Source organism: Amblyraja radiata, chromosome 22, assembly GCF_010909765.2.
Source record: "Amblyraja radiata isolate CabotCenter1 chromosome 22, sAmbRad1.1.pri, whole genome shotgun sequence".
NCBI classification, from domain to species: domain Eukaryota; kingdom Metazoa; phylum Chordata; class Chondrichthyes; order Rajiformes; family Rajidae; genus Amblyraja; species Amblyraja radiata.
This window is the reverse complement of record NC_045977.1, coordinates 21585000-21608041: the sequence shown is the minus strand read 5'-3', so window position 1 is coordinate 21608041 and position 23042 is coordinate 21585000. Positions and strand designations below refer to the sequence as shown.

Here is a 23042-nt window from a genome sequence, read left to right as displayed (position 1 = left end):
ATTTTTCTTTTCCTGACTGTACTGACAAACATGTTTAAATATGGAAATTCCTAAAGGGCATGTTAAGTTCAGTGGGGTTGATTAGGAATTGTGTCCAACTCCTAAACCATTTTCCACATCATTCTTCCTTGTTTAACAATACGTTTCAGTTTTTAAAAAAAAGTTAGACTCAGTTTAATTTATTAAATACTAAATGGTGCACTTTGAACTAAGATAATGAACCTTAAAATTGGAGGCAGATATCTTGCAGATGAATGAGGTTCGGCCTTAACACAGTGGATTGGATGCCTTGAAGTTTCAGTTCAAAACTTTGGACATTTTTGCTGGGAAAATGTATTAAGTGCAGAACCATGGCGGAACTTGGTTAGCAGCAGTTATGATGCCATTGAATTGGGTGAGGGAGCATGCTCGATAGGTTTACTGATTTGTAGTTTGTACACCGTGCAGAAATATAGGAAAAACCATTGATTTACGCAGTAGGAATTGTTCGATAGACTTGTCAAGTTGGTTTGTTTGATTTTGATGAGAGTATCAGGCCTTGCCTTGCAAAATGCAGATGACTGGATTATCTCCAGTAGCAGATGGAGACACAAGAAACTGCCGATACTACAATTTTGAGCAGAACACAAAGTGATGGAGGAACTCAGCAGCTCAGCCAGGCATTCCCTCCACAGATACTGCCTGACTTGCTGTGTTTGAGTTTTAAGCAGATTAAAGATTCCATGAACTATTTCAGCTGGAGTAGCCAGTAATCGGTTAATTGGCGGTCGGAGTGGAGTGATGTTTCTCGTGGATTGTGGCTTCTGTAGAATCATAAAAGCTTAATTTAGTTCCCAAGAAACTCTTGGTTTGTGTTGATCTTGTGAAATCTGCTCAGCCTGCTCAGCCTGCCTCTTCGAACACACAAGATGTTGAGGATGATGGAATCTAGAGAAAAATATAAACTGCTGGAAGAAGTTAGCAGGTCAAATGGCACCTGTGGAGGCAAAGTCAACGTTTAGGGTTGAGGACCTGCGTTAGGCATTATTGTATGATGCAAATAATAATAATAATAATAATAACTTTATTTATAAAGCACTTTAAACAACTACAGTTGCCACAAAGTGCTGTACATGAGAAATCATGAACAAAAAGCTATTACAAACAATTAAAAACCATTAAAAACCGTACAACGAAGGACTATAAAAAACACACTAAAAATTAAAAGACATTAAAAGCACTAAAAACAGGAGCAATGCCTCAGCCAGTGTCGAAAGCCAAAGAATAAAAATATGTTTTTAGGGAGGATTTGAAGATGGACAGTGAGGGGGCCTGTCTGATGTGCAACGGCAAGGTGTTCCAGAGTGCCGGAGCAGCAACAGAAAAGGCTCTATCCCCTCTGAGCTTCCGCTTAGACCTTGGTACCTCAAGGAGCAGCTGATCAGCAAAGAGGGCAACCAATCCATTGATTGCTCATTTAGATTATAATGAGTGTGTGTGCTTCACATTGCATATCTCGGTCAGGTTTAGAAGTGGATTACATGGAAATGTTGTTTGTAGGCCAATTTTATTTTCCAGAAATAATCTTTATTCACGAAAATATATGCAAAACATAAACTATGCAAAAACTCTTCATACGTACTCGGTGTCTATACATTTCATAGTGGTGTTCGCACCTATCTTTAGACAAAACACCCTTGCCACTAGTGGCCTCCTGAGGTAATATATCTTCCCTTGTTTGACGGGTGTCCCCACCAGACTCTGCCCTCAATGTCCAGCAGCGGAAGGTCGTCTCCCACAGAGCCTTGGTGTTCGCTGTACAAAGCATCAGTGGGTCCCTCATCACGTACTCTTGCCGTATAGGACGGGGCAGTCGGCACCTTTCCCTGACGGACAGCTCACTGTGCTGGAAGACCATCCAGTTTCTGGCAGACCAAAGAGCGTCTTTCACGGAGTTTATGATCTTCCAGCAGCACGATGTCCGTGTCAGAGTGTATCTCTGGGAATAGCCCTTAAATCGGCGAGTCCTCTGTTATGGAGCTGTTCAGGATGGGTCTGGGTCCTTTTGTGGACCAAGTAGCCTGCTGTTCTTGTACCTGCTCTTTGAAAGGACTGTTGCATTTGGTCTTGCACGTAAACTTTCCTCTGTAACCCTGCCAATTAATCCTTGTGTAAACCTGCTGTTGCTTTTTGAATTGGCTTCTGCCGCACTTCAAGATAACAACAACACCCCCCCTCAAATTTCCTGTGTTCAGTTGTTTTTTTGGAATGCGGTTTCGAGGCATGTACGACGGTCATATTTGTAACAAGCAGGAAATGGCCCCCCACCCCATCTGGGTGGATAAGTTGCTTTGGCTTTGACAGGTAGTTCAAAACAATACTGTGGGATCTTTAGGGAAGAACAGGAAAGTATCCATCAGTTCCTAGGCAATATTTGCTGCTATTTGCGGGAGACTTGCTGTGTGATATTTGATTGCTTCCAACGATATCATTGTAACTGCACTTCAAGCAATTGTCGACCGGCTGTGGGACATCCTCAGGTTGTGAAAGGTGCTGTGAAAAAGGAGGTTAATTCTTTACCTTGTTCTTTGTTCATTTAATTTGTGATACTTTGCTATTATCCGCTGTTGAAAAATGAGGCATGCCTCGGGGACAAAATGTATCCTGCCAGTGATACTGCCCTACCTTGGGCAATTTCATTACCCAGCTGACTTGCGGGTGTTGGGATGAGGAGGGGTAGCTTCCTTCTATACACTGTTTTGTTGTGGGGGGGAGATTGCGGGAGTGTTCCCTATGTTGTGATGCGTTCCCTGTGTTGTGATGCTGCCCTCTTGCTGGGATGGAGGTGAAATCTGCCCTGTGTTGGAGAGGTGGATGGGGTTCTACCTGACTTTCAGAGGTTGGGGGATGGGAGGGGGGGTCTCTTGTTGGGTTGCTTACTTGCCCTGCAATGCTAATATCTTGCCAATAGGTTGGGGAGTTCATTGTGCTGCTCTTTTGCCCATTGTCTGTGACTTGTGATAGAAGTGATTTGGTGCAGCCATGTCCAGTTATCTGGAGTTCCTCCTCTGTCCTTAGACTGTCGAGTACATGACAATCTTAAAAGAAACTGTGGATAAGTTTCTTCCTTTAGCTAGGAGGCTTCAATCAAAAACAGCTGTTGGCATCAAAGACCCTGGTCCTGTGCAGATTCTAAGCTGTAAATAATTTCCCATGAAACGTAAGTATTGCTAGATAGTGCCGTTTTTCTTGGCTATTGTGATTGGAATCAGTTCAATGCACACTACACAATTGTTTCCTGTGTCCATGGGAAAATTTGAGCATTCACAATTTATTTCCTGCTTTCTCCTAGTTTTATTGCTATTGAACTTCTGGTTTATGTAATGCATGTGGACTAATGTAAAGCATTGGCTTTGTGGTGCTGTGGAATCACATTAAATTTGAGTACATTAACTATGAACAATTGAATATAATGTATTTGTTTGAGACCTTGCCAAGAATAATAAACATGAATAAATTATTTTCATCCGTCTGCCTCCATTATCACTGGTATTTGATGTTTGGAAATATATTGCCAATTCCTTTATCATCGATCTAAATACTGGGGCTCCCTTCCCAACAGCTCTTAGAGTACTTTCACTCAAAGGCCTACAGCTTCTTGTTGCTACATCAAGGCAAGTCGAGTTTATGTCAAGGAAATGTTGCTTGCAGCAGCATTACAGGCATAGACTCAACGAACACTGAAATAAAAGTCGTACATAAATTCTGTGTAAATTCTGCAAGACAGTAAAAAGAAAGATTGCATAAAAATGACATTAGTTGAAGAACACAATTATTTTTTATATGTCAAAGGTAGTGCAAGAGGTGATCCGTAGTTCTGTTGGTTGTTGAGGTAGGATTGAGGTTGTGCTTGTTGGTTCAAGATCCTGAATAGCGAAAGGCCTGGATAGAGTAGATGTGGAAGTGGATGTTTCCACTCATGGGAGAGTCTAGGACCAGAGGCCATAGCCTCAGAATAAAAGGATGTAACTATAGAAAGGAGATGAGGAGGAATTTATTTTGCCAGAGGGTGGTGAATCTGTGGAATTAATTGCTACAAAAGGCTGTGGAGGGCAAGTCAATGGATATTTTTATGGCAGAGATTGACAGATTCTTGATTAGTAAGGATGTCAGGGGTTATGGGGAGAAGGCAGGAGAATGGGGTTGAGAGGGAAAGATAGATCAGCCATGATTGAATGGCAGAGTAGACATGATGGGCTGAATGGCCTAATTCTGCTCCTAGAAATGATGAACCTGATAGTTGTAGGAACACAGCTGGCCTTCCTGATAGTGTCCACATCCAAAGTATAAAGATTTGATTAATGAGAGATATGGTCGATATGGTGCAGTCAACAACTTAAAAGAAAACTTCAGGCTATTTGTAAAATTGATGTTGTTTTTGCATGTGTTCCCCATCTCTCTTCCCTACCAATGGCCTTGCTCTTCTAGTGCCTTTTCCAATAATATGTTCAACTTTTCTGTATAAGCAGAGGATTGCACTTGTACAATTCCTTTCATCTCAAGATATAAAAGACAAGCTCAACCACAGCTTGAGTTTCTGGGCACCACCCATGCAGAGAGATGGAAAAGCTTTTGAGAGAGTGCAGTAAATATTTGTGAAAATCATTTCTGGGATGTGGAATTTTTAGTCATGTGGATAAACTAGAGAAGATGGTGTGCTTTACCCTCGGTGCAGAGAATGTTTCGGGGGATCTGATAATGAGATTTTCCAGCATCTGCAGTTCCTTCTTAAAAACATGATATTTTAGAATCTCGGAGGGTTGGGCAGGAACAGTTCCCATCGATGAAGGGGGTCAAGAACTCGGGAGAGAGAAAGGAATGTGGAGGCTGCAGGAGAAAGAAATTATGGAAGGTTATGCCAAGTCAAGAGCAGTGTGGTTTTGGTATCAATGTAGAAGTATAGTAATAGTGGCACAGAGGGTGGAGAGATCACTGCACATTATCTCTCAATGATATGCTTCCTTTCATGTCTTCACTACATTTGTTTATTGGCTACATTTATCCCCAATAACCTTGCCATGCCCCATGAGCACAAGCAAAGGGTATTAACTGGTTGAAGGAGTGAGCTGGAGGGATATGGAATGACTACATCTGTTCCAATATCTGTGGATCTCTTTGTGTTCATCCTGTTTCTGAGCACATAAACGATGGTGACGGTGAGACAACTGAGCTGTATAGCAGAGCTGACAGCATTTTAAAGTTGTAAATGGAAAATATAGTATAAAGCCTTGCAATCATAAAATTTGTTCAAGCCTTGGCATTGTTTTATGGTGGAGCCTAGATACCCGACTCAACTCTTATAGGATCAATAGGTATGTGTCAAGCTCTGTTTGGGTATGATGAGCTCGTGTTGTTTTGGGCTGGTTCACAGCTCAGTTTTAGAGTCATAGATAGTCATACTCAGACAGCATGGAAACAAGCCCGTTGGCCCATGAAGGGTACATGGACAGGAAAGGCTTTAGAGGGATATGGGCCAAATGTTGGCAGGTGGGACCAATGTAGATGGGGCATATTGGTTGCCCATGCTGAGCATGATGCCCATCTATGCTAGTCCCACTTGTCTGTATTTGGCCCTTATCCCTTGAAACCTTCCCTGCACATGTACCTGTGCAAATATCTTTTAAATGTAGTCCTTCGTGGTTTGGTGCTGACTACTCTCTTGTGCGTTGTGTGAGGTGTTTTCACTTGTGCAAGATCCCTCTCAGAGCAGATGTAGCCAGGCATTGAGAAAATATGCTATTGAAAAGGGCATCAAAATCTGAGGACGTGTGACTGGCTTGGCATGTCTCTAAGGTGGGGGAGCTGGTGAGTTAGATGCAACAGAGAAAAAAGAAAAAAATGCACGGGGTTGATAGGGAAATGAAGTATTACAATGTGGTGCTGCCTTAAAGGCAGCCTGTATCATCAAAGACCCACACCACCCTGACTGCTTTCACGTCACTCCCACCATCAGGAAGAAGGTATAGAAATCTGAAAACAGCGAACAGCAGGGTTAAGAATAGCATTTTCCCAACAACCATCAGGCTCAAACACTACACAACACTAACCTCAACTATGAAAGTCTCCCCCCCCCAGTACTGGGGTTATTGAATATTTGTTTGTTATGTGTTATCTGTATGTTTATTGGCCTGTAGTGCTGCTGCATTTAAGAATTTAATTGTTCGGTTTGACATTTCATATGACAATTAAACACTCTTGGGATATATGATTTAAACACTGACTATGGACTGCAAGTCTTGAGCATGTGCAGTAAATATACAATTGTGGGTCAAGTTGGATTTGTGCTGCATGTTGGGATACAATTTTGGGCAATGCCTTTTAAGCCAATTGTTTACTCTGAGAATATTCTATTCTATTGTTGGGTTTGGATTGTAGAAGCAAGGAATTGCAGGTGCTGGTTTACACAAAAGGACACGAGGTGCTGGAGTAACTTGCCAGGTCAGGAAGCATCTCTGGGAATGCTGGAGGAGATGCTGCCTGGCCCACTGAGTTACTCCAGTACCTTGTGTCATTTTGTGTTTGGATCGTCAGATTGGGTTTTCGTGCCACAGCAGCTTAAGAAGGCTGGTGAAGTACTGTGTGACATGCTGCAAGGTAAGGAAATATTGCAGCCAATTTGTGGGGCGCATAGTCCCAGACACTTTCATGATAATGATTAGTTGCTGGTTAAGGAATTGTTTTATTTTAGTTTAATTTAGAGTTGGTGCGGGAACAGGCCCTTCAGCCCACCGGGTTCGTGCCGACTAGTGATCCCTGTACACTAGCACTATCTTACACACTAAGGACAATTTACAATTTTACCAAGCCAATGTATGCCTTTTGTGTGTAGAAGAAAACCGGAGCTCCCAGAAAACCCCACACAGGTACAAACTCCATACAGACAGCTCCTGTAGTCGGGATTGAACCCGGGTCTCTGGCATTGTAAGGCAGCGACTCTACTGCTGCGCCACCGTACTGCCCCAATTTTGGCCAAAATCGGTAGGGAACTATCCTATCACACTTTGCGATTGTATTAATGTACTGGTCTTTTATGTCTACTAGAATGAGCCGATCAGGCAGTGATATGAAATAACTTTGTAAAAAGTATGACTACTGTAAATTTAACCTGTCGTATGCTTGATGTGTTGTGTATCCGTGTGGGAGGACAGTGGGTTGTATGTACATGCGCGCACAAGACAACTAGTGGGTGGAAGTGAGAGCATGATAGTGATGTGTGTGAATGTGAGAGCAAGAGTGTAAGAAGGGAGTTGCCTGTAGGACACATTAAAATCCAAAGTAGATTTCCACTGCATTGAGAGCCAAATACAATGTAGTTTAAATGAGTGTAGGTCAAGCAATGGAATGAGAGGGGAGTATGGCCTTGCGCCAAGAGGAACATTTGCAAATTTCCTGTTTATTCCAGCATCCGTCCACTCAGTGAATTGAGCCAAATGATCTAAAAGTGCTCGTAACCCAAGACTAAATGCAGAAGAGAAATGGCAGGTGTAGCTTCTGACCAGCTCTGTAGACCACGGTATACTGTGGTTGCCTCAGTGGTGATGTTGAAAGAACTTCTTCCAGCTTGTGTGGGTTTTGGGTTATGTGGTATTTAATTCCAGTGTTACTTTACTGTCGCGTACTGTATCTAGATGAAATGAAGTGCTTTGTTTTTCATACTAGGCAGTAAAATGAGTGGATGAGAAATTGTAATAACAAAGAACCAATATGAATTGGATAATCAATGGTGGGCGTGGATTCAAAGGGCTGAAGAGCCTGTTTCCACGCTATAGTTCTAGACTAAAAAACTAATTGCCGTATGCACTGGGAATAGAACAATAAAAATTTTGCTTGCCGCATCTTTACAGGAACGTTAACTCATCAACTCAACTCAAATAATTTATTCATTTGTTGTTTATTGTATATCTATCCGTTCTACTAGATAACCAGCATGCCCATGGAATGGGTGAAGCTTCGGGTTGAGACCCTTCATCAGTTCTATGTTATTCCAATTTCTCATCCACTCATTTTACTCCAGCATTTTGTGTCTATCTTTGGTGTAAACCACAATCTGCAGTTCCTTCCTACAATAATCTATACAAAGTCCGTAGTAGCTCATTGCTGAGGTGGGCTTGTGGTTAAGGCTTACGAGGTGGTTCATGAACCTGAAGGTTGATAGGAAGGAGCTGTTCTTGAACTCAAACTTCTCTGGCTCCTGTGTAGCAATACACGATCTTTCAAATTGCTTTGTTTCAAAAATGTTTCTTTTGGATGTGTATTCACAATTGACCCTCGTGTGATTGGAATCGATATCAAGGGCATGTTTAATTAGCACCTGTGTTAAAAGATCAGCCATGATCTTGTTCAATGGCAGAGCAGGCATGAGGTGCCAGCCAGAATGCCTTACTCCTACTTTTATTTCTCAAGATTCATCATCTAATTCCAATTATACTGTTTCAAATATTATTGTAGTAAGATGCTTCTTGCACTCAAATCTTGCAATATTTGAGTTTCTGGATTATAGAACATAGAACAGTACATCACAGGAATGGACTCTTTAGTTCATGATGTCTGTGCCGCTCATGATGGCGACATAAACAATTCCTTCTGCCTGCATGTGTTCCATATCCTGCATATTAATTGAACATAGAACAGCACAGGAACATGCTCTCTGATCCACATGTTCCTGTCGAACATAATGCTAATACATGTGTCTATCTAAAAAGCCTCTGATGCTATTGTTGAATCTGCTTCCACCAGCAGCACGTTCCAGGCACCTACCATTTTGTGTACGTGTGTGTGTGTTCGTTCCCTCTGGAATTTGACATTTCTATTTGGGGGGAAAAAAGGTCAGACCTTATATATTATCTATAACTCATTATTTTATAAACTTTAATCACATCTCTCCTTGGTCTCCTACACCCCCCGAAAAAACAATCCAAGTTTGCCCAATCGCTCCTTCCAGCCAGTACCATCTAATCCAGGTAACATTCTGCTGAACCTCTCTTGCACCTTGTTTAAGAAAGAACTGCCGATGCTGGAAAAATCAAGGGTAAACAAAAATGCTGGAGAAACTCAGCGGGTGAGGCAGCATCAGTGGAGCGAAGGAATAGGTGACGTTTCGGGTCTCGACCCAAAACGTCATCTATTCCTTCGCTCCATAGATGCTGCCTCACCCGCTGAGTTTCCCCAGCATTATTGTCTACCTCTCTTGCACCTTCACATGCCTCTCTTTTATTTGTCGGCTCACGAAATGTGGATATCGCTGGCAACATTGACATTTGTTACCTGACATTAACAGAGTTAAGAGTCAACCATATATTGCTGTGAATTAAGAATCATGGGTCAGACAAGTTAAGGACAATATGTTATGATGAGCATCAGCAAACCCGACAGGTTAATACCATCAGTCCAGTAGTTCTATAATGACCATTGGTGAGGTTATTCAGTTACCATTTCAATTACTTGTTTAGTAACTTAATTGCATATCCCCATAGGTATAATTCTACATTGTGACAATGACCCTCTCAAGTATTTTGTTTGTTCATGAAGAGTTTTAGGACCTCATTTGTGTTGTTTTTTTTGCTGGAGAGCAATGGACTTAGCTGCTCAACAATTCCAGTCCAGGCCACTAACACTGTTGGTGGCACAGCAGTAGAGTTGCATTTGTGACACTGCCCTGAATTTGCTCCCTCACATAGTTTAATGGATAACAATATCCATTTGCAGAATTTGGTGTTTTCACAAATACTTTATGAATCTAGTAATTACATTTATTTGAAGAAGAATAACAACCCATAGATTTTTCATTGTTGATTACAATATACTAAATCACCATCTTCCAGGATTTTTTCAACTTGGCCTCTTTCCAGTTAATCTTGCAAAGTGTACAGAGAATACTTGCCAGAATGGTATCAGCATTGAGGGATTTTAGAATGAGAATGAAGGAAATGTACAATACAGAAACAGACCCATTTAGCCCATGATATCCATGCTGCCCTTGATGTGTATTTATCCTAATCCCATTCACCTTACCCCTCTCTCCCATCCATCAAAATGACCTTTAAATGAGTTTTTGTATCTCCCTCCACTATCTCCTCCAGCAGCTCATGCCAAATATTCACCAACCCTCAAATGTCCTTTAGATTTCTCCCTCCGAGAAAATCCTCCGAGTAAAAAGATCCAAGTTTTGGGGAATTTATTCAAAGAGATTTAGTTCCTGCAGTGCAAGAGGAAGTATGTTGTATAAATCATGGCCCATTTTAATGAAGAATTGCCAAACAAACTGTTCTTACTCTTAATTTGATTGGTGTGCCTAGTTTATAGATGCCGCGCATGATGCATTTTAAAATTATGTACAGATGTAAAATCAGAATGTTTCCAAACCCTGCAGGCTAACTGTAGTTCTAAAACCGCTTGCTGGTAGTTTGGGTTTTGAATTTAAGTTAGCAGGGAGCTTTTTAATTGGCAGGCCATGATGGTGCCTGTCTTCACCCAGTGTGACAGGATCTCACCAGGAAATGACTCTTACTGAGCTTTTCCAGCAGGATATCTAATTTGCAGGATATCCAGAAAGTTTCATTTGGATTATGACAAGACGTGACACAAACATTCCCCAGAAAGCATAATTGGCCATCATGCCTGCACTGGCTATTTAAACATTCAGTCTTACTGCGCAGTTCTTTTCCATAACCCTTCAGACTTTTTTTTTCTTCTTCCTCCAGTTGCTTATCCAATTTAGATATGTGTATACATAAAGGACCATTCCATTAATTTCTTATCCTACTCCTTCTACTTATCCTTGGACCATGACCCCACAGATGAGCACCAGGCCATGATCTCTAACACTATCACTGACTTCATCACTTCCGGCTCCCTGCCCTCCCAAGCTTCCAACTTCATCGTTCCCCAGCCCTGCACGGCCCGATTTTACCTTCTCCCCAAAATCCACAAACCTGACTGTCCTGGCAGACCCATTGTTTCTGCCTGTTTGCGTCCCACTGAACTTATTTCCACATACCTCGACTCCATCCTATCCACTCCTGGTTAAATCCCTCCCTACCTATGTTCAAGACGCCTCACACGCTCTTCATCTACTCCATGACTTCCGTTTTCCAGGCCCCCATTCCCTCATCTTCACCATGGATGTCCAGTCACTCTACACCTCCACCCCCCACCAGGAGGGTCTTAAAGCTCTCTGGTTCTTCCTCGACCGCAGAACTAACCAATCCCCGTCTACTGATACTTTCCTCCGCCTAGCGGAGCTGGTCCTTACCCTTAACAACTTTTCGTTTGACTCCTCCCATTTCCTCCAAATACAAGGCATAGCTATGGGCACAAGCTATGCCTGCCTCTTTGTAGAGTACATCGAACAATCTTTGTTCGAGGCGTACCATGGCCCTATCCCCGAACTCTACCTCCGCTACATCGACGACTGCATTGGGGCTCCCTCCTGCATCCATACACAACTCACTGACTTCATCCATTTCACCACTAACTTCCATCCGGCATTCAAATACACCTGGACCATTTCCGACATTTCCCTACCATTTCTAGACCTCACTATCTCCATCGTGAGTGATAGACTACTGATCGACATCTACTATAAACCCACTGACTCACATGGCTATCTGGACTACACTTCTTCCCACCCTGCTTCCTGTAAGGACTCCACCCCCTACTCCCAATTCTTCCGTCGACGCTGCATCTGCACCCAGGATGAGGTGTTCCAAACCAGGGCATCGGAGATGTCCTCATGCTTCAGGGAACGGGGGTTCCCCTCATCTACTATAAATGAGGCTTTCACCAGGGTCTCTTCTATACCCCGTAACTGCTCTCACTCTCCATCCCCCCCCCCCACTCGTAATAAGGGCAGTCCCCCTTGTCCTCACCTTCCACCCTACCAGCCGTCACATACAACAAATAATCCTCCGACATTTTCCCCACCTCCGTGATCCCATCACTGGCCACATCTTGCCATCTCCTCCCCTGTCTGCTTTCCGCAGAGACCGCTCCCTCCGTAACTCCCTGGTCAATTCGTCTCTTCCCACCCAAACCACCCCCTCTCCTGGCACTTTCCCTTGCAACCGCCGGAAATGCTACACTTGTCGCTTTACCTCCCCCATTGACTCCATTGAAGGACCCAAGCAGTCTTTCCAGGTGCGGCAGAGATTCACCTGCACCTCCTCCAACCTCATCTATTGCATACGCTGCTCTAGATGTCAGCTGCTCTACATCGGTGAGATCAAGCGTAGGCTTGGCAATCGCTTCGCCCAACACCTCCGCTTGGTCCGCAATAACCAACCTGATCTCCCGGTGGCTCAGCACTTCAACTCCCCCTCCCATTCTGAATCTGACCTTTCTGTCCTGGGCCTCCTCCATGGCCAGAGTGAGTCCCACCATAAATTGGAGGAGCAGCTCCTCATATTTCGCTTGGGCAGTTTACACCCCAGCGGTATGAACATTGACTTCTCCAATTTCAGTTAGTCCCTGCTTTCTCCTCCCCTTACCAGCTCTCCCTCAGCCCACTGTCTCCGCCTCTTCCTTTCTTCTTTCCGACACGCCCCCCCCCCTCAGTCTGAAGAAGGGACTCAACCCAAAACGTCGCCTATTTCCTTCGCTCCATAGATGCTGCCTCACCAGCTGAGTTTCTCCAGCATTTTTGTCTACCTTTGATTTTCCAGCATCTCCAGTTCCTTCTTAATCATTCCATTCATTTCTATCTGCCAAATTGGAATTTGGATTTCATTTTGATTTCGCCTGCAGTACCCTCCAGATCATCACAGCTCACTATGTTTACCCTCCAAAAATAAAATGCACTCATTTGCAAATTATCTTTTGGGAATAAGGAGGGGGAAGAGAGTAAAGTTAAAGCTGATAATTAACCATGATCCAATTTAATGATGGAGCAGCTTCAAGGGACTGACTGGTCAGCTGCTACTTGTGTTCCATAGTGTGCGCTACAGCATTATTAATTGATTGTCCTCCTCGGATAAATGCTTCTTTCTTTACCAAATCTTTTTTTGCAGCACTCTCTTTGTATCCCCCCCCCAATCAGAGGAGAGAGGGTGGAATAAATATAATCCTCACACTGGCTGCATATTATTTGTGGCTTCATGCTATTAGCAGATGCTTGAAACAAAAGGGACTGCGGAAGTTGTAATCTTGAGAAAGTAACAAACTATTGGAGGAACTCCGCGGGTCAGGTAGCATTTGTCCTGAGGCAATCGGGATACAGTCTCAACTTGGAAATTCAACTATCCCTTTGCTGCTACTGCTGCTGCCTGAAAAAGATGATGGTTTTTTGTGTTTTACAAAGAAAATATGTACAGTTGGAGCAAATGTATGCTGTTTTAGGTTTTAAACAAGAGAAATCTGAGTAAAGTTCCTGAAAATACAATAGATGGATTTTATAGCACACTTACCTGAGTGTGTTGAGCATCCATTTTAATCAAGGATCACTTGTACCTTGGTCATTCTCTCATTTCCACTCTCCCATCGGGCAGAAAATACAAAAGCTTGAAATCATGTAACAGCAGATTGAGGAACAGCTTCGTATCTGCTGCAATCAGACTATTAAATGGACTTCCTCAGAAACTGAAGGTGTAGTCATAAGGTAAAGATGTAGCCCCACTCTCCTAAAATACCTCATTGTGGCCCTTATATATTTTTAATCTGCACTTTTTCTGTAGCTGTCACACGATAGTCTGCTCTTTTTAGTTTCTCTTTGCACTAACTGCTTGTGTATGGTATGATAAGACTGGATGGCATGCAATACATTATCTCAGTGACCAGAATAAACCAATATTTTCAGGGGTGACAGGTCTTTGTGTGGGTAGGTTGCCCTTTTGGGTGGATGTAAAAGACTTGTGGCACGATTTCACAGAAGAGCAGAGTAGTTTTTCCTCGTGTCCAGGCAAATGTTTATCCTTCACTCAATATCATCATTGTGCAAAGAAAGAAAGTTGGCTGCTACATTTTGTTTTCAGTGCAACTTTGACCACAATTCCAAAAAGTAGTTACCTGAAGTTGTGCTTGATGCTATTGAGATGCAAGTTGACTTTGGACTTGATGGGATCAAGCATTTTGGAGGTTAGAATGAGTTAAGATGGGCAATGATTTTGTTTGAAGAAAATACACAAAGTGCTGGAGTAACTCAGTGGGTCTGGCAGCAAATCTGGTAAACATGGATAGGTGACGTTTCAGGTCGGGACCCTTCTTCAGACTTCATTGATTTTGTTAAATTGAGGAGCAGGCTTGACGTTGAAATGTCACTCTCTTGTTCCTGCCTCTGATTTAGGGAATCTTGAGTTGGAGTGAAGCGAAGGATTGATACAGTTGTGGTTGCCCTGCATGCAACACTGTTTGGGGGGGAAAGAAAAGTTGTCACCAAGTGTCCGTTCTCCCCCCTCAGCAGTGACTTTAGCCCTTGGCACGTGTTTAAGGCTTTTTTGCCTATTGGTGAAAATCTAAGCAGCTATCCGGGTAACTTGATCTCTCTGCTGTCTCCCCACACTATGATTGATTGGTATTGAATGTTGGTTTATAATGATGCCATCTGTCACCTTCATAGAAAGTTTTGTCCAGCATATGTGCAATGTAGGCTTGCCTGCGGTTTGAGCTATAGTGGAGGGGGATAGAATTTGTTTTTGAGTTTCACTGTGAGCCATTGGAATACAACAATAAACAACGTCCATTTGTAGATCATCTTTTAACACAGAAAATCATCATCTAATTGTTCGAGGGAGTAACTTGCATGAAATACAAGGGCAATGCTATTCGTCACAGTCATTCAGCACAGAAATTATCCCTTTAGCCCACCAAGTGAATACTGACTTTTTACCCATTTATTACAAATCTTGGACACGGCACACGGACACAATAACTAAGAAAGCCCGCCAGCGCAATCTACATATGACAAATAAAACTGAACTGAAACCCCATTATCCCACACTAGGACTGTATCCTTTTATGCCTCGTTTAAAAAATTAATTAATCAGAGAGGTTTTCAGGAACATCTTGGAGGCAGAGAGGTTGAAATTCCATGCTAAAACCCTCAGCAGCTGAAGTTACAGCCATTGTAATGAAGTCATTTAAAATTGGTGACTGACAAGAGGGCAAATTTTTTAACAGCCTGGGATCAGAGTGCTTTGGGGATGGATGAAATTACAGAGATGGGAAGGGGGTGAAATGCAAGAATTTCCTCTCTTCCACTCCCCAGCTGTAACATAAATGTGCAACCTGTTCTGGCACAGAGTTTTTGCGATAAACATTAGAGATGCATTCAAAGCAATAACAACAGGAAATCTTTGAAGCATTCAGAGGGTCAGGAATCATCTGTGAAAAGAGAAACAGTTAACGTGTTCAGGTACCTGAGCATTAACTGTGTCTGTCTCTCTCTCTCTCTCTCTCCATGGATGTTGTCTAGCCTGTTGAGTGTTTCCAGCATTTTCTGTTTTTATCCCTTTAAATGCATTTTATTTTTGCCTGGATTCAAGTGGAATGTGGATAAATATGCAAGGAAAAAGGACTAGGAGGATATGGTGAAGGGATGAGATGAAGATTGATAGCAGAAGGATTGTGCAGAGCATAATTGCTCCATCGACCATTGTTCCTAGTATGTTTTTTGCCGTTTTAATTCTTATGTTTAGTTTAGAGATACAGCTCGGAAACAGGTCCTACGGCCCACCGAGTCCATGCCAACCAGCGGTCCCCGCATATTAACACTATCCTACACACACATGGGACAATTTTTACATTTACCAAGCCAACTACCCTCCATACCTGGTACACAAAAATGCTGGAGAAACTCAGCGGGTGCAGCAACATCTATGGAGCGAAGGAAATAGGTAACGTTTCAGGCCAAAACCCTTCTTCAGACTACCCTCCATACCTGTATGTCTTTGGAGTGTGGGAGGAAAAAAAAAATCTCGGAGAAAACCCATGCAGATCACGGGGAGAACGTACAAACTCTGTACAGACTGCGCCCATAATCGGGATCAAACCCGGGTCTCCTGTGCTGCATTCGCTGCAAGGCAGCAACTCTACCGCTGCACCATCGTGCCACCATGTCTCTCATCCATTATCTAAACCAGATTTTCAAATCTTTATTTTTCTGAAGCGTATGCAAAAAAGGATAGGATCTATTCACCAAAGCCCCCTTGTGATCAGGGTGTTGTTTGACCGCCAGAAGGGATTGATTAGACTACGTGTGCATTTGATTCTTACAGACTCTGAAGGTTCTTTATCCTGATTGCAAATCCTGACAGTCATACAGTTTGGAAAGTAACCCTTCGGTCTATATGACCAAGATGCCCTGTCTAAGCTAGTCCCATTTGCCCAGCTTTGGCCCATATCTCTCTAAATACATTTTATTTTTGCCTGGATTCAAGTGGAATGTGGATAAATATGCAAGGAAAAAGGACTAGGAGGATATGGTGAAGGGATGAGATGAAGATTGACAGCTGCTTTTTGCAGAAGTTTTCGGATGATACAGCTGTTGTCGGCCTCATTAAAGGGGGCAATGAGGAGGAATACAGAGACATAATAAGTAACTTTGTGGAGTGGAGCGCACACAATAACCTCCATCTTAACACCAAAAAAACAAAGGAGATAGTGGTGGACTTCAGGAGGGGGAGGAGGAGGACTCAAGCAACGCCGATCACCATTAAGGGCACTGAGGTGGAGGTGGTCGCTAATCACAGGTACCTTGGGGTGCAGCTTGACAGTGAGCTGAACTGGAAGTGTCATATGGAGGCGGTGTACAGGAAGGGACAAAGCCGACTGTATTTTTTAAGGAGGCTGAGGTCATTTAATATCTGCCAACCCCTACTGTGCAGTGTCTACCATTCAGTGGTGGCCAGTGCTCTGTTTTTTGCTGTGGCCTGTTGGGGAGATGGCGCCCGTATAGCGGATAAAAACAGACTGGACAAACTAATCAGGAAGGCCGGCTCAGTGGTCGGGGCTGAGCAACGAACGGTCCAGCAGGTGGCAGAGGCCAGAACTCTAAATAAACTAGGTTCTATAATGACAAACCCCACTCACCCACTCCATGCACTGAAGGTGATCAAGAGCAGCATCTTCAGTCAGAGGCTGATTGCACCAATGTGCAAAACGGAGAGATACAGGAAGTCCTGTTTACCAGCTGCTATAAGACTTTATAATGAGCATAAATAACTGCACTTTTTTTAAATTAATTGTATTTTAACTTGTATTTTAACGTATTTTAACTTGTTATGTATGGAAGCCTTTTGAGGAAATGTGTGTGTGTTATGTTTGTCTTGAAGCTGTCGTGGCACTGTAATTTCCTGAAAAGGATTATTAAAGGAATAATTAAAAAAAAAAAAAAAATAATAATAAAAATATACTGGTCCCTGCCCAGTGTCTTTTAAATGCTGTTATAGTACCTGCCTCAACTACTTCCTCTGGCAGCTCGTTCCATATACCCACCACCCTCTGAATGAAAATTGCCCCTCGGGTTCCCGTTTAAAGCTTTCCATTCTCACCTTAAACCTTGGATAGGTTTTTTGCCTTGGCTGACCTGTGGTACACAAGTTTTCACATCTTTGGGACACTACAGCCAGTGAAGTACTTTTGGAGTGTAGCCTCTGTTGCAGTGTTGAATAAACAGCTGCTGGTTTCCTACAAATAGCAATGTGGTAAGGACCATATCATCTGTGCTTTGTGAGGGATTGATATAGGCTTGACCAATGAAGGACAAGCTGTGCATTTTGATTTTGGCCCAAGGCCTAGGTGGAGTCCATAGAGCCTTGGGACCTTCAGACTCTAGTCAGAAAAAGGGACCCAACCTGAAATGTTGTTTGTACATTCCCTTCACAGCAGCTGCCTGACCCACTGAGTTCCTCCAGTACTTTGTGTTTTGTCCCAAAATCAGTGATGGTCCATGTGTTGTTTGATAGCATGATTGTTGTTACTGGACCCTCAATGCAATGGCACAATTTAAATTAACTTCTTTAGCGTGCCAATATGCGTTTTTTCAGAACATCTAGGAAACCATTCATTTTGGGAATGCACAGTAGTGGGGACAAAATGTAGGATGGCCCGATGGGCACTGTGTAATAACATGGGGGAATGAATGATTGGGGATGAAACCTGAGCGATATGTTGACAAATTGTGTGAGTATGATGATATGCCTGGTGCACTTAGTGTTGATAAGCCCATGTTCTAATAAGCAGAATAAAGTATATTTCTGATAAATCAGTGGTGGTATCTGTGAATGGTTTTTAAAAAAACCCCTCAAATCGCACTTCAGCCTAGCATTCACTGATCCATGTTGGTTCCTGGACCATTAACAGCTCAAGTCTTCATCCTTGCGCTCCTGCCTCAGCTCTCCATGTCTTTCCTTCCTTCCCAGAGCTTCTGGACTCTGAACTACACCCCCCCCCCCCCCCCCCACCCCCACCCCCAGTTTTTTCTGCTCCATCAAGAAGTCTGCTGGAATTAACACCTTACAACTGGCCACCACTCAACTTCTCCAGCATTTTTGTGTACCTTCGATCTTCCAGCATCTGCAGTTCCCTCTTGAACACCACTCAACCTCTTCCTTCTTCACATCTCTCTCTGAACAAGTCCTTGATCTTCACCTGCTTTTTATCAAGGTTTTATGTCAAATGTTGATCTCATTGCTCATGTGAAGCAACATTAGACAGTGAAGTATCTTGTAGAAATGCAAATTGTTGTTTGATTGTGCTGTAATACCCCCCCCCCTTCATGTCTCAACAATTATTATTGTGACTAAATGCAGTATCCCGGAAGCATTGATTCCTCATCCAGGAATTAAAATGTGAATAATTGGAAGTGCAACTGATGACAAAGTCTAATATCCCCTCCACTCCTCCCATTTGTGGTGTTATTTTCTCGCTGAATTTTGCAAAAGCATTACTTCTCATTAGCCGTAGACTTGTTCATGCTTAGAAAATAGTCATTATTGTGCCCTGAATTTTGTGTTCTTCCCTGCCTTTTCTCTCCTTTGCTATTAATTATCCCAATGTTCTGTTAACTGGAGGATTCACGGAGACGTGTTTAGTTGTTGCAGCACAGTGATGATAGGATTTTCCCTTTGGTTGCTGGGTCTGGAGAATATGGGTATGGGCAATGGGTCAGTTCCACCAACCCCATAACTGGGATGTTCTGTCCTTTGGGACGACAGATGGCACAATGGGCTAAGTGTTCGGCTGGCAACCGGAAGGTAGCCGGTTCGAATCCCGCTTGGAGTGCATACTGTCGTTGTGTCCTTGGGCAAGACACTTCACCCACCTTTGCCTGTGTGTGAATGTGTGTGAGTGATTGGTAGTAGGCGCAGATTGGCAGCCACGCTTCCGTCAGTCTGCCCCAGGGCAGCTGTGGCTACAGAAGTAGCTTACCACCACCGAGTGTGACTGAGGAGTGAATGAATAATGCGATGTAAAGCGCCTTGAGTATTAGAAAGGCGCTATATAAATCCCATCCATTATTATTATTATTAGTATCAGAAAAAACGACACTCTGGCCATCCATTAATAGGTGGACTGTTTTTAAAACATTTTTCCTTTTGAATCCTTGTCTGTTGCCAAAGGGATGAGGAGAGGGAAGAGAAAGAAGGGGAGGGAGAAAGTCAGATGGATAGGTGGTGAGGGAGGGGGAGAGACTGAGGAGACTGAGAGAAAACGTGGGGCAGATGGGGCAGGGAGAATTGGATGGAGGGGGGAGGGGGGGGGGGGTGAGAGAGTCGAATGGAGGGGAAGAGAGTCGAATTGGGAGGGGTTAGAGTCGGGGGGGAGGGATGGGGGGGCGAGAGAATAGGATGGGGAGAGGTGGGGAGAGAGAGTAGCCGATCAGAGTAGCCGAGAGTAGTAGCTCATCACAGCAGCCGATGAGATTGTATTGTTCTATATCTGGTAGACCCTGATAGCGTGATCTGCAAATCTCGTTTTTAAAGAGTCTCAAGCACTGAACATTCCGATTGTTTGGAGGTTTAAATTGCACGGTTCTGTTGAAAAATATGTCGTGCTTGCTTCCAGCACCATTGCTTTGTGGTTTATGATAATGTTACGAGGTGGAGCGGGTCATGTTTGATTTCTTCCTTCCCTTTCTACTCCTTCATCAACACTCCCCTCTGCAGCTGGGACAGAAATATTACTCCCTCAAGGAAATCAATGGAATTAGTAACATCCGGAGTACACTTGTGGTTTTATTAATGTTGGGTGACCTCCACTTTATTTGTCTGCGACCGTGTTCCATCTGCTTGGATTGTATCTGGTTCAAAATTGATTTGTTGTGTTCTATTCTCTCTGTAACGGTACAGGGACTGCACAGTCTGTCCTGGTTGTTAGTTGCGTTGTGTACAGTTAATCTTGGGCTCTTTACGGCGGGGGATGGGGTAAAACCTGGGATTGGCTACCCCGCTGTCGTTGCCTCGGGGGAGCTCCCTTATTGTGAGTGAAACGCTGATTTTTGGGGTAAGGTCCCGAGAAAATTGTCCTCTATCCGCGGTAACCCGCCCAAAACCACCTTGCTGGCGTCTGTACCTCGAGCCCGCGACAATGTATTGGCTTAATTGAAGTTCTGGTTAAAACATCAAACCATATCCCATGCAAAAAAACCAACACATTTTCTCTTGTCTCTTGCGATCTGTGGATTAATTATGGCCGCTTCTGATAAATGGAGATAATTTCGCCTCTCGCTCGGTCAGTCTAACTTTGGGCTTCACGCGGTGGCGAGTGAGGATCTGCCCTTCTCGTGGCTTCGCTCCTCTGGGTCAACTTCAGGGCGAGGTCTTTGCAGTAGAGGGTGAGTGAAATAAATTTCATCCGCAGACACTCGATGCAATAATCAAGGTTTCACATTACAATCGGCCATGCGTTTTAGCACTCCCCGCGCCCATCTACCCCCAAAACAAGATTGTTCAAACGATTTGCTTCAAATGCTCATTTGCCTCGCTGCCCCTATATAAAACCTATACAAATGCAAAATATTCTGCGTGCTGGAAATTAGTATTAAGTTCGGGAAATGCTGCAAACAATGGAGGTGCATTTTATTCGGGGCGTTTTATCATTAAAGTTCAGTGGCTCCATATGGACAGAAAGAGAGATGTGGAAACAAACAACTGCAGATATACTGGTTTATCGAGGGAAGGCACAAAGTGTTGGAGTAACTTGGTGGGTCAGGCAGCATCCCAGGAATATACATGGATAGGTGACATTTCTGGTGGGGACCCATATGTGGGGAGAAAATTAATTTTGATTCTGAAATGTTCACACCACTTCTCTCACTGCAGATGCTGCCTGACCTCTCATTCATTTACAACTTTAGGCATAGAAGTAACTGGTGTGCTACAATGATTATAGCTATATTCTGCACTGTATCTTCCCCTTTGCTCTACAATTGTACTCTTGTTTCACTTGATTGTATTTATATATAATATCTGATTTCTGATTTGATAACATGCAAAACAAAGCTAGTTAGACAAATGCTGGAGAAACTCAGCGTGCGAGGCAGCCTCTATGGAGTGAACACATGGGTGACGTTTTGGGTCGAGACCCTTCTTCAGATGAGCAGGGGGGTGGGAGGAAGAAAGGAAGAGGCGGAGACAGTGGGCTGTGGGAGAGCTGGGGAGGAGAAAGCAAGGACTACCTGAAATTGGAGAAGTCAATGTTCATACCGCTGGGGTGTAAACTACCTAAGCGAAATATGAGGTGCTGCTCCTCCAATTTACGGTGGGACTCACTCTGGCCATGGAGGAGGCCCAGGACAGAAAGGTCGGATTAGGAATGGGAAGGGGAGGTGGAAGTGCTGAGCCACCGGGAGATCAGGTTGGTTATTGCGAACTGAGCGGAGGTGTTGGGCGAAGCGATCGCCAAGCCTACGCTTGGTCTCACTGATATAGAGCAGCTGACACCTAGAGCAGAGGATGCAATAGATGAGGTTGGAGGAGGTGCAGGTGAACCTCTGCCGCTCCTGGAAAGACTACTTAGGCCCTTGGATGGAGACAAGGGGGGGGGGGAGGTAAAGCGACAAGTGTAATTGGTAACTGTACACCTGTCATTAATAAACCTAAACCTACATGCATCCATGCCTATCAAGATATTAATCCAAGCAAGTCCCATTTGCCTGCATTTGGTCCATATCCCTCTAAATCCTTTCTATCCGTGCACCTGTCTGAAAGTCTTTTAAACATTGTAATTGTACCCAGCTTTTGTTTAAGGAGTGCTTCCAAGTATCAGGCAAAATTAACACAGAAACATCAATGCCATTATAAACTATAACTGTGAATACTGGCAAATTGATATTTAATGTCCTATAAAATAACATTTAAGTTGGTATTAGTATTAGTTTGTTTATTGTCATGCGTACTGAGAAATGGTAAAGAACTTTGCTTTGTGTGCTATCCAGGTAAATTTTACCATAGATGAGTAGGAAGGGTAGTGCAAAACTGAATGGAAACAAAATGCAGAATATAGTGTTACTACAGCTGCAGAGAAAGTGCAGATTTAAAAAAAAAAGTGCAAGAGCCACCGAGTGGTAGGTTGGGAGATTGGAAATTCATCCTTGGTCTGACGGGTCAATTCAAGAGTCTGTGATAACAGCAGGGAAGAGGCTGTTCCTGAAAATGGTGGTATATGCTAAGGGCGAAATACACATCCTTGTTGGGCACTGATGTCTAGAGTTATCATGTGGGGGATGTTCTGTTGCCTATCCTTGCTGATTGCAGTCTGTGGGTCAAGAGGTCAAGGATCCAGTTGCAGAGGGTGGTTCTGAGTCTTCGGTCCAGGTGATGATGTGCCAGGAGTAACTCAGCAGTGTGTGTGTGTTGCGTCAACAGGAGTGGTGGTGTAGGCAAATACTACTGTGGCATTTAAGAGGGCTTTAGCTGGGCACATGGTAATCAAGGGAATGGAGGGAGATGGATCACGTGCAGGCGATGATTAGTTTAACTTAGCATTGTCTTTGATGTGGACATTGTGGGCCGAAGGGCCTGTTCTTATGCTATAGTTCTATGGTCTGTGTTCTTTGATTGAACTTGTGAACT

General features: G+C 43.5%; 1 protein-coding gene across 2 annotated transcripts in view; it reads left to right on the top strand.

The window, feature by feature from the left end:
• cyth3 (cytohesin 3) overlaps positions 1 to 23042 on the top strand; it is a 78051-nt gene that overhangs the window by 19912 nt on the left and 35097 nt on the right. The window contains exon 1 of one of the 2 annotated variants that reach the window (XM_033040583.1): positions 20324 to 20803. The exons of the other annotated variant lie outside the window; for it this stretch is intronic. The gene's annotated coding sequence lies outside the window, so the exon portion shown is untranslated. Of the gene's footprint in view, positions 1 to 20323; positions 20804 to 23042 lie in introns of those variants that run through there. 2 annotated transcript variants of the gene reach the window in all.